Below are 14,991 nucleotides of genomic sequence, written 5' to 3' on the forward strand. Positions count from 1 at the left end.
CCAGCAAAAATAGATGAGTCTACAGCACATTGTTTTCCCTTTGGGCTCACAAAATAGGAGGTTCACCGGTAACTATAGGGTAATGCTTTCATTGAGAAATTACCAAAACTGGTTTGTGATTTGCTTTGTTTGCACAGTTGTGCATCTCTGTAAGTGCTGGTGCAGTCAGCATTCAGGACAAGAAAAATTCAGGGTCAGACTTTAAAGTACATGGATCTTTTCACTCCCACCCTCTTCCATACTCCCTGATCCCACAACTGATTTCTTATATCTTTTATTATTTATACCATTATTACTTTTATTATTTTATACCAGGCATCCTCAAACTTTTTAAACAGGGGGCCAATTCACTGTCCCTCAGACCGTTGGAGGGCCGGACTATAGTTTAAAAAAAAACAACTATGAACGAATTCCTATGCACACTGCACATAGCTTATTTTGAAGTAAAAAACAAAACGGGAACAAATACAATTCACACCGCTTCATGTGGCCTGCGGGCCGCAGTTTGAGGACGCCTGTCTTATACCATTTATTACATCTCTGTTGTTGCTAGATCCTCACAGGTGAATCCTTTCATTACTTTCTCTGAAGATTTAATCCCACCCTCCATTTCCGACCACCTTGTAAACACACAACTAGACAAGGGGGGCTTGTGACCAGACTGGGGGCACACTTGAGAATAAATGTTTGCTGCCCAGGCTGAAACACCTGGGTAGTCATAGGTTTTGTGTAGACTTACCACCTACCGGCCAGTTGAGGCCCCGTGGTGAATTGCAGAAATGTAAGAGGGATCCCAGTTGAGAACCAGCAGCCACATACAGTCAAAGGGCAGCATGAAGGGTGATCCAGACATATCCAGGGCCTTGAAAAGAAGAAACTGGGCGGCGCCTGTGGCTCAGTCGGTAGGGCGCCGGCCCCATATACCGAGGGAGGCGGGTTCAAACCCGGCCCCGGCTGAACTGCAAACCAAAAAATAGTTGGGCGTTGTGGCGGGTGCCTGTAGTCCCAGCTACTCGGGAGGCTGAGGCAAGAGAATCACTTAAGCCCAGGAGTTGGAGGTTGCTGTGAGCTGTGTGATGCCATGGCAGTCTGCTGAGGGTGATAAAGTGAGACTCTGTCTCTACAAAAAAAAGAAAAAAAAAAAAGAAAGAAAGAAAAGAAAAGAAGAAACTAAGTCTTGGAAGGTAGGTCAAAAGTCAGAGGGCTGTCTGGAGAGAGTGAGCATATTGAGACAAATTTTGTCAACCCAGAGGACGTCAGTTCCACTGTCTTATGATCATGCTCCTTTGAGATGTTGTGAATCCATTTGCACACCCCATAGAGGGATTACTTAAAGACAGCCAAGTGCTCACTGGACAATGGAAAAGCCCACACGTCATATTTCCTATCTTCGATCATCACAGTGGGACTCTGTTCCCTCTCTCTTTCCCTTCCTTTCCATAAAAAATATTTGTGCCTATGGCTCAGTGGGGAGGATGCCAGCCCCATATACCAAGGGTGGCAGGCTTGAACCCAGCCCTGGCCAAACTGCAACAAAAAAATAGCCGGGGGTTGTGGCAGGCTCCTGTCGTCCCAGCTACTCGGGAGGCTGAGGCAAAAGAATTGCTTAAGCCCAGGAGTTGGAGGTTGCTGTGAGTTGTGACACCACAGCACTCTACCAAGGGCAATAAAGTGAGACTCTGTCTCTTAAAAATATGTATATATATATGTATATATTTACGAAGTTCTCACCACATACCGGGTACTTTTCCAGTATTAGCAATCCAGTGATGATAGAGCTATCATATTCCCTACCCACAAGGAATTTACATACCAGAAGTTAAGTCAAGCAATAAACAAAAAGTCCTATTGACATTCTTACAGCCAGGATCTACCTGATGGACTCTTTGGATGTCAAGCTAGGCCTGATCAAGGAACCCCCATTAAAACAAAAGTTAATTCTGGTCTCTGCAGGCCACATGGGTAAACACGAACCCAGCTCACAACAGTCTACTAAATACCTTCTTGCCCCTTGTTTCTTTTTTTTTTTTTTTTTTTTTTTGTAGAGACAGAGTCTCACTTTATGGCCCTCGGTAGAGTGCCGTGGCCTCACCCAGCTCACAGCAACCTCCAACTCCTGGGCTTAAGCGATTCTCTTGCCTCAGCCTCCCAAGTAGCTGGGACTACAGGCGCCCGCCACAACGCCCGGCTATTTTTTGGTTGCAATTTGGCCGGGACCGGGTTTGAACCCGCTACCCTCGGTATATGGGGCCGGCGCCTTACCGACTGAGCCACAGGCACCGCCCTTGCCCCTTGTTTCTTGTGGCTGATTTACGCTTCCTGCTCAATTCCCAAGAATTTTTAAAACTCTTTTCTAATGTTCTTTTTGCTTTATCCTTTCTCTTCTCATCCTAAGTCTCCTTCAGAAAATAATAGGATATCAGTTATGTCTACCATATGTGAATTTAAGTCAATGTAGCCCATATCTCAGGGACAGGGCCATTTTATGACTTAGTTTGAAAAGTTGAATGAAAATCATTTTTCCCTACTAAAGATACTTGAAAAGCTAGGATGTAAAGGTAGAAATTGCTAGGGATAAAGGCTGTCCAAATATATGCTATCTTTATTACATGGAAAGCCTGCCCCTCATTCAATATTTCCCATGGTTTTAATTAGAAACAAAACGTACCTCACACACTTTAAAAATGCTCAAGGGTAACAAGGCATTAAGCTGCCTCTTCCTAATACTCTCAAGCTTAAATGTCTTAATTATAGCTGTTTTCCAGCTGTTCTTTATTAGAACTGTATCATCTTCCAACAAAGAGAAAAATCATGAACCTCATGGGAGCATATCAACCCCTTGGGGAGGAGAGGGACAGCTGGAAGTTCGTGACCCATTATCTCTACTGGGACATTTGAATAAGTAGAAAAGGTGTTCAAAGTAAACTGAAAAAAAGCAGCGTCTGCCATTGCCTAATGCTGAAGTCAGGACAGAGCCTACCTGTGAATTCCTGGCAATTTAAGACCTCATTAACTAGATAACTGCTTTGAGTAAATTTCTCATGTTAAAACAGAAAGCATCCATCAATATGTTTATTAAGTCTTCCCCTATTATTAGAATTATTTTATATTCTGGGTAGGGTGGAGACAGATTACTTGCTCTATAAATGATGAGAAAAATGTTTTTTTGTGAGTTTGAGTCAGACTAAAAAGTGTCCAAATATGTACTAATGGTAACCCAGTCTCTAGAAATAACCGATGTGTCTGTTACTTAGAATGCTGGTTTCATCCAGTCTATTTTACATGATTTTTCCATGCCTAGAAAAAAAGAGGTGTGGTTCTTACTGCAAACACTTTTGAAAATCTAGTCGATGAGTTTGTAGGACCCATAAACCACCTAAATATTACTCATCTATTGCTAGCTTCAGAGTAACTGAAATGATCATAGTGATTGTTTTTTAACTTCCTACAGATGTTGGAAAATTACAAGTCTAGTGCCTTATAAAAATATCACTCTACCTACGCCCAGCTCCTGCCTTTATTTAATGAATGGAATTCTTTAAAAATTTGTAACTCCCTATTTGTGTTTCCTAGGCAATAATTAAGACTAACTAATTGATTATGCAAAGCTTCAAGTTGTATTTTATGAGTTTCTATCAAAATAAAACAAAGAATCCCTTTTTCCCCTTTCCAATTTTATCACCCATTTTTTCTCCTTATATTTTATTGAAAGATGAATAATGATGCTTATTTTGGTGGGTTGAGGATAAGAGACCAGAGCAAAATTTATCATATTATAACCTCCTTTCTTCCTTCCCCACTTTCTTTTTCCTTTTTTTTTTTTTTTTTTAAGACAGAGTCTTACTCTCTCACCCTGGGTAGAGGGTCATGGCATCAGCCTACCTCATAGCAACCTCAAACTCCTGGGCCCAAGCAATCCTCCCATCTCAGCCCCCCAAGTAGCTGGGACTACAGGCATCCTTCATGACACCAGCTAACTTTTCTATTTTGAGTAGAGATGGGGTCTCGCTCTTGCTTTAGCTGGTCTCCAGCTCTTGAGCTGAAGGGCTTGTCCTGCCTCAGCCTCTCAGAGTGCTGGGATTACAAGCATGAGCCACCGTGTCTGGCCATATTATAACATTTTCTCATAGTCTCTGACTTTGTGAAGCAAAGAAAAGCTCACCCTCCTCAGGTTTCCTTCCCTTCACTTTACATGTGGAAAACCGATGCCCAGAAAGATGAAGTGATTTACTAAGGTGACAAATCAACTGAGAAAAGAACATGGACTGGGATCTACGTTCTCTAGACTCCTGGTACTTTGCATGCTGGGAGGAAATAGATGAATATTACAAAGGTTCCATAAATACTTTAGGTCTTTACAATGATGCATAAAATTTTATAGCAAAGCCTTTGGAAACTTCACATAAATGAGAATTAACTGAGCCTACTCCCTTAAAAAAGAAAACAAAATAGATAGAGGAAGATGGAAAGATCTTTTACTCTCACATGTTGCTGATTGTGTAGGGGAAATTCTGAAGAGGCAAGAATGGGTGTGACCAGGACTTAATGGCAGGTGAGGAATTAAGTGGACCCTGAACATGTATCTTGATAATGAAATATACAATAACCCAAGCATATTCATTGGGTTTGCCAGACCCAGAAAGCTAAGCCTGTTGTCTCTATTTAAACGATATAACTACTATCAGGATTTTTCATTGAAATCAGTAAAAAGTAAATCTGGATGAGTTTATGCCAAAAGAAATACTCAAAGTATAGTGGATACCACAGAATTTCCAGAAAACCTGTTATATTAGGCTCAGAAAACAGGCAGGAACCAAGAAAGGCTGAGTCCTAGGAACATGGTCAAAATAATTTCTCAGGAAACACTGGGATGGACATTATGGCTACCTAGGCACTTCCTGTCATTGCCACTGTCACTGATGCTGACCCTGGAACCATTATCTCTGCCAACTGCATCTTTATCCCTGCATCTTTGCATCACTTACATTCCAGAATAAATTTCCTGGCTGGGAGTGTCTGACTGGCAATGACAATTGACATGCCTTTATCCCAGCTGCTACAAAAGCTGAAAAAGCAGATGTCATTTCTTACTTGTGAGCCTTAAGAGTAACAGGTAATTCCCTACCTATTTCTTGCCCCGAAAAGGAAGGAAGTATGTGTAACAGGCAGCCATAACCACCCCTGATACCAGCCTAACAAATCATGTTTATATTATTCAGTTAGGAAAGGAAAAAAATGGCCACTTATAAACAAAATCTGCATAATAGCACTTCAAGTAATGTAGAACAGAAGAAGCTGCACTATCCAATGAATGCAGAACATCGAGCCCCGCCCCCGTCCAAACCAAGGCTACCGCTGCCTAGTGGGTTACCCGGCAAGGATGCCTTCAACCCTCTGATCCCGTTTCATCATCTTGCAAATGAGGGAACTGGCCTCCCGTTGGTGTGATGTTCTCTAACTCAAATATGACAGTATCAAAGGAGGAGAGTGGGGGGCTTAGTCTGTGGCCTTGTCAATCTGATCTCAATTGAAAGCCACAATCGTGAGGTTGAAAGCAAGTCTGTGCAGGCAAAGAAAACCAAGGCTGTTTTTTTGTATTATTCATGCTCTGCTCCAGAAAGGGAAAACATTTAAAATCTATCTCAGAGGGTAAAACATTTCTGTCACCAACGAGAACATGAGAAATCCTACACTGGAAAGGCAGCTGGGGTAGCTCTCTGCATGCGCTGGTGAAAGTCTCTGCTAGTAAAGCAAAGAGAATACAAGGGCATGTGGTAACCCGGAACTGTGTTTGTTTCTGCATCATTAAGATTATTACTGTTGTCATTTTCTCTGACACCACTGGCATCATCTAACAGGCTTTTATTTCTATTGACTAACCGGCTGGCTACTTCCTATAATCTGATTTTTCCCCCAATTCTAAGGAGCTCTGAAGATGAGGTAAAATAATTTCTTTAAAATAACTGTGAGCCTGATTATGACATAATATTTTTACCTTGCCCAGATCTTCTTATTTCTAGTCATCTTTTATTGTTTTGTATAGAAATCCTGTGACTTTCATTAAAACACAGGGTCAAGAATCTTGTGAGTCTATATTCCCATAGAGAGAACATGATTTGGAAGACTGAACTCATTTTTCCACTCTCCCTTAAATCCTGAGTAAATTTGCTTCAACGGGCAGCTTTCTGTGGGTAAAACAAAGTAAGGAGAACAAAGTCAGCCTGTAGTGACGAGACTTGCCATTTCTTTCCACGCCGCTCAGGGAGGGCCCATAATGGTGTTGCTCTGGATTCCCACTGTAACTTACAGGGAAATTTTCACAATGTCCAGAGCCCTTGATGTCCTGCAAATGAAGGAGGACGATGTCCTCAAATTCCTTAGGTGGCACCAACCTTGACTTCCAAATGGAACAGTAACATCTACAAAAGGAAAAGTGATGGTGTCTCCATCATAAATCTGAAGAGGACCTGGGAAAAACTTCTGTTGGCAGCTGGGGCCATTGTTGCCATTGAAAACCCTGCTGATGTCAGTGTCCTATCCTCCAGGACACTGGCCAGGGAGCTGTGCTGAAGTTTGCTGCTGCCCCTGGAGCCGCTCCTATTGCTGGCCGCTTCACTCTGGGAACCTTCTCTAACCGGATCCCAGCAGCCTTCTGGGAGCTCGTCTTCTGGTGGTTACAGATCCCAGGACTGACCACCAGCCTCTCACAGAGGTGTCGTATGTTAACCTGCCTACCGCCGCTCTGTGTCACACAGATTTTCTCTGCCTTATGTGGACATGGACATTGCCGTCCCAAGCAACAACCAAGGGAGCTCACTAAGTGGGTCTGATGTGGTGTGCTGGGCCAGGAAGTTCTCTGCATGCGTGACACCATCTCCCAGGAACACCCATAGGAGGTCATGCCTGATCGCTACTTCTCTAGAGATCCTGAAGAGATTGAAAAGGAAGAAGAGGCTGCTGCAGAGAAAGCTGTGATGGAGGAGGAATTTCAGGGTGAATGGACTGCTCCAGCTCCTGAGTTCACTGCTACTCAGCCCGAGGTTGCAGACTGGTCAGCAGGCTGCAGGTGCCCTCTGTGCCTACCCAGCAGGCCCCCACTGAGGACTGGAGCCCTCAGCCTGCCATGGAGACTGGTCAGCAGCTCCCACTGCTCAGGCCACTCAATGGGCAGGAACCACCACTGAGTGGTCTTAAGCTGTTCTTCCACAAGCTCTTATATAAGATGGAAATAAAGTTGGAGGAAAATAAACATCAGTTTTAAAAAAAAAGACTTGCCATTCGATCCTTCAAAACTATAACCAGCTATTGAGACGTTCTTAGGGAGTAATGGGAATGACTTTCATATGTCTACAGTATTTATGGAGCTGACTTCTGGACAATCAAGTATTTTGTAACTAAATCTTTGAATAGTATTCTTCTAGTTTTCTGAGAAAAACTCTCATTTTTATTACCAAAACAGATTTCACTATTATGTTATTTTCTTCATATTGGTGAATTGGAACAATTAGTCAATATCTGCCACCTCCTATTTTGTGTCTAAGAGCCTGCATTAGTACAGCAACACCAATTTTCTAGCACTGTATATTTAAATCTCCTTCTTGAAAGAAAATTCTAAAGTATGGTGGCATAAATTACTAAATGTGTGTAGGGATACTTTATGTCATATTAATATTAAAATCTTTGAAAAGATTACACATCCATTTGAAATATGAGCAAGGTATAGATCACCTTATACCTTCCTTTCTTCCTTCTCAGGCTAAATGTTTCTAAAAGGAAATGTTAAGAAAAACATTGTGAATCAGCAGCAGTATTTATGCTAATTTGGGGGGTAAAGAAGATAAATAGCTTCAAATAACATTTGAGTGAAAATGACTGCACTTTCTCAAACAGTTAGTCATAAGGAGAGGTGAATCAGAACACGAAGGATAGAAAATTGAAACAGCTCTCTATATTACAAAATTTCAATTAAAAATCTGTTGAATATTTAAAACCAAAGAAGGAAATTATTTGGCAACCCAAGCGGTTGGCAACTAAAACTTTGTCATAGTACTTCATATACCTGTCAAACTGTGGACTAAAGTTCTAGTTTCTTCTTGTCGTTTTTCCCATTCATCTTTGGCGTTTAGAGTGGATTAGCTAATTATTGGGTACGGATGCTTGTGGCTTCAGCTTTTCTCCTGGAAATCAATATTTGTTTGGCTGAATCTTTTTTTAAAAGGACAAATTATCATCTGTTTTTTTCAGGGTGGTCTTGCTACATTCCAGTTATAAAATAAAACTGGCTGAGCTCCAAGAAGTTCTCTTGGGTTAAGGGTAAACAGTAACTTTTGTTTCTTTTTGAATTGAAACTTGGCTAGTCAGAACCCCTAATTATATATTTTTTCCAAAACATAGGGTCATTTTATTTTGGAAGATGATCGCTGTTGAATCTGAGTCACTCCAAGGCAAGTCTTAATAATGAATCTTTATTTCTTCTTATTACAATTCAAAAGAGTTTGGTTAGTTCCCCAACCTCCACTCTACACATAATATTACATTTTCCAAACCAAGATTAAGAACATGAATGAACTTCACATTGAAAAAATAAATCCCTTGACCTTTGCAAAATCAAGCCAATTCATTCTGAACCAAGAAGAAGAAAATATTATTGTTCTGATACTTTAAGCCAGATTTTTTTTGATTATTTTTTAAAATATTCCTTCGATTAGAAAAGCATAACATTAAATTTTAAATCATTTTAAATTTCCTCTTTAGAAATGCATAAGAGAACATGTAGAAATAAGGATTATCAACCTTCATTTTACAGAGGAACGTGATAATCATTCATTGACCCATCAACATCACAAAATAAAGCTCTGGAGAAAAGGTTAGCATTTAGACCATCTTACGCTAGACATTTAGAAAAGTAGAAAAGCCACATTCAAACAAAAAGAAAGAAATTTTTTTTCAAAACTAAAAACAGACCAGATGTTGACTGCTGGATGTCAGTGGCAATAAGAGAAAACAACACATGTGGATTCAATGTTCCTTTTGCAGACACAATCTCAGAAAAACACATTCTCTGAGAGATCAGACCAATTATGTTGGACTGTAAACCACTGCCTAACACACCCTTCCACATTCCAATGCCTGGAGAAATAGGAGGATGGAGATGAACAGGCCTGAACTTCAAGGAGAAGAGTCAGAACATTGCTAGTTAATAAAATAAATAGAAGCTCACACTTCATGGGTACAACCCACTGTAAGCATCACACATTTTCATGTGCCTGGAGGAAAACCAACTAGATATTCCATGACCCACATGTGAACTACCAGGATAGTAATGAAAAACTGAGCCTTGCTTTTATGTACTTTGCAGAGAATCACCCAGCTGGAAGGTTGAAAATGAGTTCTACATCGAGTGTATTCATTTTCAATCTTTACAAGTCTATTCCCACTTATGTGATCCCTGACTTAATTAGGGTTGTTCATAACCAACTGGACACATATTCTAAAACTCTTTTGAGAAGCATAAAAGGAAAATCCCTAAATGCATTTCTGAGCCTGAAACTCATTAGTTTTTGTTTTTTCTTTTTTGCTGCCTCATAACTCCATGATGCATGCTGCAGAATTGAAATTCTCTGGGATTTTTTTACAACAGGATTCCAATAACTGATAGTGGAGTCATGGGGTCATGATATAATACAATAAACAACAGTGGAAAACACAGAGCCCCTTCTTAGGAGCATTTCACAGTCTGACAGATGAAGACAGAGACGTAATTAACTATAACAATAGAGCACAGGTGAGTGCTGAGGGCCAGGAATGGGGGAAACTGGAAACTGAAATCAGAAAGAAGTGACTTAGCCCAGCCTTGGGTGGGAGGTTGCGGGGGAGACAGGTCTTCCTTCAGATTTTGCTGAATCTTGAACTGGTGCAAGTAAACCAGTCAAAGAAATGAGGGAAAAGGCCTTCTGGGTAGAAGGAAGCCCTGAGAAAGCCTAAGAAAGTCAAGTTGCGGCAGGAGAAGAGGAAATGAGTTCTGCTCCAGAAATACTTCCAGCGCCTTAAGATGTGCCAGGCTCAACATAGCTTCAAGGTCTTGAATGATTAAATAAGTGAATCCGGTCGTTGATTAACAAACACTCACCAGTGAATGAAGAGGCAAGTCGAGAGGGACAGAAGCAGAAGGTGACACTTTTGCTTCATTGTTGGTGCACCCTGTCCCCACACGAATAAAACCAGCTGGGACACGGATTGAAGGTACCAGCCTGCAAGAGGTGGGCTTCCCATAGGTGCAGGGAGCGCCCCGAGTAACCTCTGTCGTGGCCTTGTATTGAAGCATTATACAACAGGTGTGTGGCCTCTGTACTGGAGCTATGTGCTTAACTGATTGCTACGTGCTTTCTCCGCAGGCTCAGCTCCCACCCTGTTGCACCACAAATGTCCAAAGTATAACACCTGCTTGTTAACAAGCTCCCGATCTTATCTCATTAATGTGTGCAGTTGCTTGAGAGCTTGTCTACGGTCCATGCCGGCTAGGAGATTGTCTTGTTCAGAGTGCCTCCCTCAGGAACCAGAGGCCACTTCTATAAGCCTGGTGCTTGGTCTCCTACGCTTTACTCATGAATGTGACAGAGAAAAGGGCAGAGCAGCAGAGATGGAATAACATAGGAGAACTTGAGCAGAAGGAACCTTGTATTTAGGAGAAAGAAGGGGTTAGGACTGCCATGTGGCTGAAGGTATCCAAGGAGTCGTTTTTTCTTCAAATCTAACAGCACTCATGGGGATAGAGATACATTCAATTAAGTAGCTGTGGGGTATTAATTAAGTATTGATTTACTTAACTGATGTCAGTGTTTTTCTAATCTTACTATTATTTGGTGCCATAAGCAAATATGTCAATATTTTGCTTAACTATTTTTTTTAATTTTTAGAGATAATAATTATGTTTCTTAGTGGCTTACTCAATGATTTTCACCTTTTTCTTTATGGTTTGGAATTTGTGACTATTTCAACAATGACCACATAATTACAAGCTGGTCGCACTGATCACATTTTATGCAACAGATGCATTTCTAATACTCCGGCATAACAAATACTTGAAAAATCCAAAATTCAATGCAGAAAAGCAGAGCTAGTACTTCTATTTAACACCTACTGTGATGCCACTTTAGACAATACTACAAACACAACTTACAAATATGATCGTTTGGAAATGAATTTCATTTTTAAACTGATAAGTAGAGACTTTTATTTTATAGTTATGAGAATTCATTCAAGTCACATACACATAAAAGGCAACCACTGCACTTTTGAAGAAAAAATAATTTGTTTTTACACAGTTGTATGTTTTACTAGAAAATAATCTCTTAGCTTTGAATTATGATTTTTATTTGCATGGTTTAGACTCTCTTCAGGTAAGGACGCCCTATCCAGGAACCATAAGTAACCTATTGACTGATATCAAATTGTAGATTAATTACTTAAGAGAAAAATAAAGCCCCAAGCCTGCTTGACATATCAAAACTCAAAGGGGAGAGTAAAAGTTATAGATATTTTTCTAAATTTCTATGTATCATATAACATATAAGTTATAACTACTTTTTTATAATTTTCTTTGAATAGTAAATGGAATTTAAATGTCCTCCTTTTATCTTTATAGTTTTCGTGTCACTCAGTCTCTGAGGAAGCAAAGAAACTGAGAATTTATAATTGAAAAATACCAGGGTCACCTCAGTGTCCATCACAAAAAGACCCACTATAAATTCTCTGTCCAAGAAAGAAATCTTGAGAGATCTTCTCTTTGTCCACCTGAGTTGTGTATAGGAGGGTGGGTGAGGGATGGTTTGAATATTTTCATTCACCTGCTTTAGACATACTTAAAGAATAAAAAAATTAGCTGCTGAATGAAAAAAAAAGAGGCACAGACATTCAACACAACTGAAATCCATCCCTTTTCCTTCTTTTAACAGCAGAGAAGTCTCCTTTTCCGATCCCCGTTTGCAATCATCAAAGTCATCTTCAGTTCTTTTCATGCCAAGAAATATCTATAATTTCTCTAATAAAAGAAGAACACTTATTCTTTCTTCTTAACATTCTTCTGTGGGAGAGAATATACGTTCTTGTATCTAAAGTAGCCTGTGGCTGGTCTCAAAGCAGAAACACTTAAATAGAATACAGTGATGAGCCAGCATCTTCCACATACACACATCTTTTTATGAAATGCGGGAAGTGGGAGGCGGGAGAGGGCTTCAGAAACATTTTGGAGACCGTTTATGGAACGGAGTATAGGTACACATAAACCTAGACAGCCATACAAACATATACTTGTTTACCCAGGTTGAAATTTTGAACCTTCTGAAGTCTGCCATTCATGAGAAGGCATTTCATTATTCAGAGATGGGTTACAAAATAGGAACTTATTTTCCAGGAAATGTCAGTAGAAAAAGACATGCCCCTGGCATTAAATAAAACCCTATCTGTGCATAGGACATTTGATTCATTGTTCAAAACAAATTTGTGCCTCCAAAAATAAGACTCTTGTTTAGATGCCAAGAGATGCCTGGTCAGAGGTTAGTTTACCAAGTAGGTGAAGGGCTTGCTTCGTACATTCTGCTTGGATAAAGTCTGATAAATAACGCTGTGTGTCCCTGAGTCTTAGACATATTATTATCATTTTAAAGATGTGCATATTCGTGTAATATATTTCCATATGGAATTTTATTTTCCTACTCATCTCCCTAATTTTATTCAAATATTGATGTTTTAGCATACATGAAAAATTTACATTAAAATATTATAGGTTGGGGCTCTTTGGTGCTTCCCTTGTGTTTACAATCGGTAGTTTGTAAGGAGAATAAATATGCATAATTACCCATTTTTGGTTCTTCTGGGAAATATTTGTCATCACTTTCACAGCACAGTATGAGTTTTAGCTGAAGCGGATGAGGTCCATTAAAATAGTAGACACTGATGAAAAGCAGGAGATTTGTACAGCCAGAGATTTTTTTTCATCTTCACAAATGCTATAAAGCTGTCCCCACAAACTCCTGAGAGTTCTTCCTGGAAAATAAAAAATTGAAAAATTTGTTAATTCTCTAAACCTGGGTTTGTCCAAGGAAGCAAAACAAGAACTTTAACGTAAATTTTCCTAGATATCTTCATCTTCTCTACTAAAACAGTCTTTCTGACTGCATTCCTTACCAACTCAACATAACACATGGTCTCATCACAAGCAGAAAAAATGTAAGTTGTTAATAAGATGTTTATGTTATATGACAAAGTCCAAATGCTAATGAAGTACCCTTCGAAATATACATCCATCTAATTTGAAGATATCAAGTTTGCTTTAAATAAAAGAAAGGAAACTTAGCTGAGATGTAGCCATAGAAAACCACTAAATGAGAAATAAAGGGATATTTGGTACAAATAAAGATAATTACCTACAAATAGAGAAGTAATAAGCTTTTAAAAGGAAGAGCAAAGGACTTTCACATTTTCTTGTACTACTATCCCTGCCTTCCTCCCCACAATCCTAACCCCCAAACTACAGACCAGAAGTCTATGGGAACTTTTAATATAATTAGACAATAAGTCATTTAGGAACTATAATTATATTAGTCTCCTCTTTGAAGAAAGCTGCAAAAGGATTTTTTTGTTGTTATTGCTGGAATAATAATCATGTTTGAAGTCTATCGACCTTTAGAGATTTCTTGTAGGTGCTTAATATGACCACAATTCCCAAGTAGACCTTAAATATTATGGTATTTGAACAATTTCACGAGTTATGCTGCAATAGCATGAGATTCAGAGTTTTTGTTTTTTTTTAAGGAAACCAAGTATCTGAAAGCATTTCAGATGTTTGATAAATCAGCCGAATTCATCTACATGATGGAAACATCAGTTTTTCTCTTCTGATCAGGATGCTGTTGATTTTCAAGAAACCAAAGTGACGCACAATTCCAAGCAAGATGTATTAAGTGCATATTTTTATCTTAAATATCTAGGTGAAGGTGTATCAGATATATTTTCAGAGGCAACAATGGAAATCTCCAATTAAGGGTTATATCATAAGTAAATTTCAAATGTACATAACAATGAGTCTAAAAATTGGTTCAGCACCACAACGGTATGATCAAAGTTTCTAATTTTTCGTCCTACCTGTTCAGATTCGTACTTATTACTTCATGGTCCTAAAGGGCTGCTGAAGCTTCAGCAATCACACCCAGAAGCAAAACAGGAAGACAAATGCAATCAGTCTTCTCTCCCCTTGTGCTTATCTCCTTAATAAGAAAGCAGAAGCTTTCTTAGAAATCTTCAGAAAACTCCCTCTGAAATTTAACCAGTTGGGACTCTTAGGATCACTCTTAGTAGCAACCATGATGGGAAAAAATTACATTTGGCCTTTTCAGCCTGTACAGAGGAAAGCGAAAAACGGAAATAGTATTGTTAATGGGGATTAGCCATCCAACAGGGTCTGCTAAATTAGGAATAAGCTAGCTGTCAATAGCCTTTTAATAGGGGTTTGCTATTTGAGATGGGGAATGAATCTTTTCTATACAAAGCAAAAGAATTAAGCTTTACAGCTCTTTTGGTCCATTTTATGGCCCATTAGACCCCTGAGTTTCAGCCAGTTTCCCTCAAATTAGAACTTAAATATTTAATACTATGTTTTTAGCATAGCTAATGGTCACAATCGATTATGTCCTAAGATCATTATTTTATAATAAGCAGGAATGTGAATGAGTAAAATATAAATATATAAAATGGCATGGATTAAAAAAATAAAACCGCCTGGATAAATCACACAATGTTGAGTGAGAAAAAAGATCATTGAGTGCACATGATATGATTCCATTGAGGCAAAGTTCAATGGCAGGAAAAATTAATCTATAGTATTAAAAATTAGATAGTGACTTTTGGGGGGAGATGGAGTAATGAAGAGAAGGGAAGATGAGGAAGACTCCTAAGAGATGGTATCGTTCTATCTCTGTATATTGGTTGATTACA

The sequence above is a fragment of the Nycticebus coucang genome, chromosome 8 (assembly GCF_027406575.1).
Source record: "Nycticebus coucang isolate mNycCou1 chromosome 8, mNycCou1.pri, whole genome shotgun sequence".
NCBI lineage: Eukaryota > Metazoa > Chordata > Mammalia > Primates > Lorisidae > Nycticebus > Nycticebus coucang.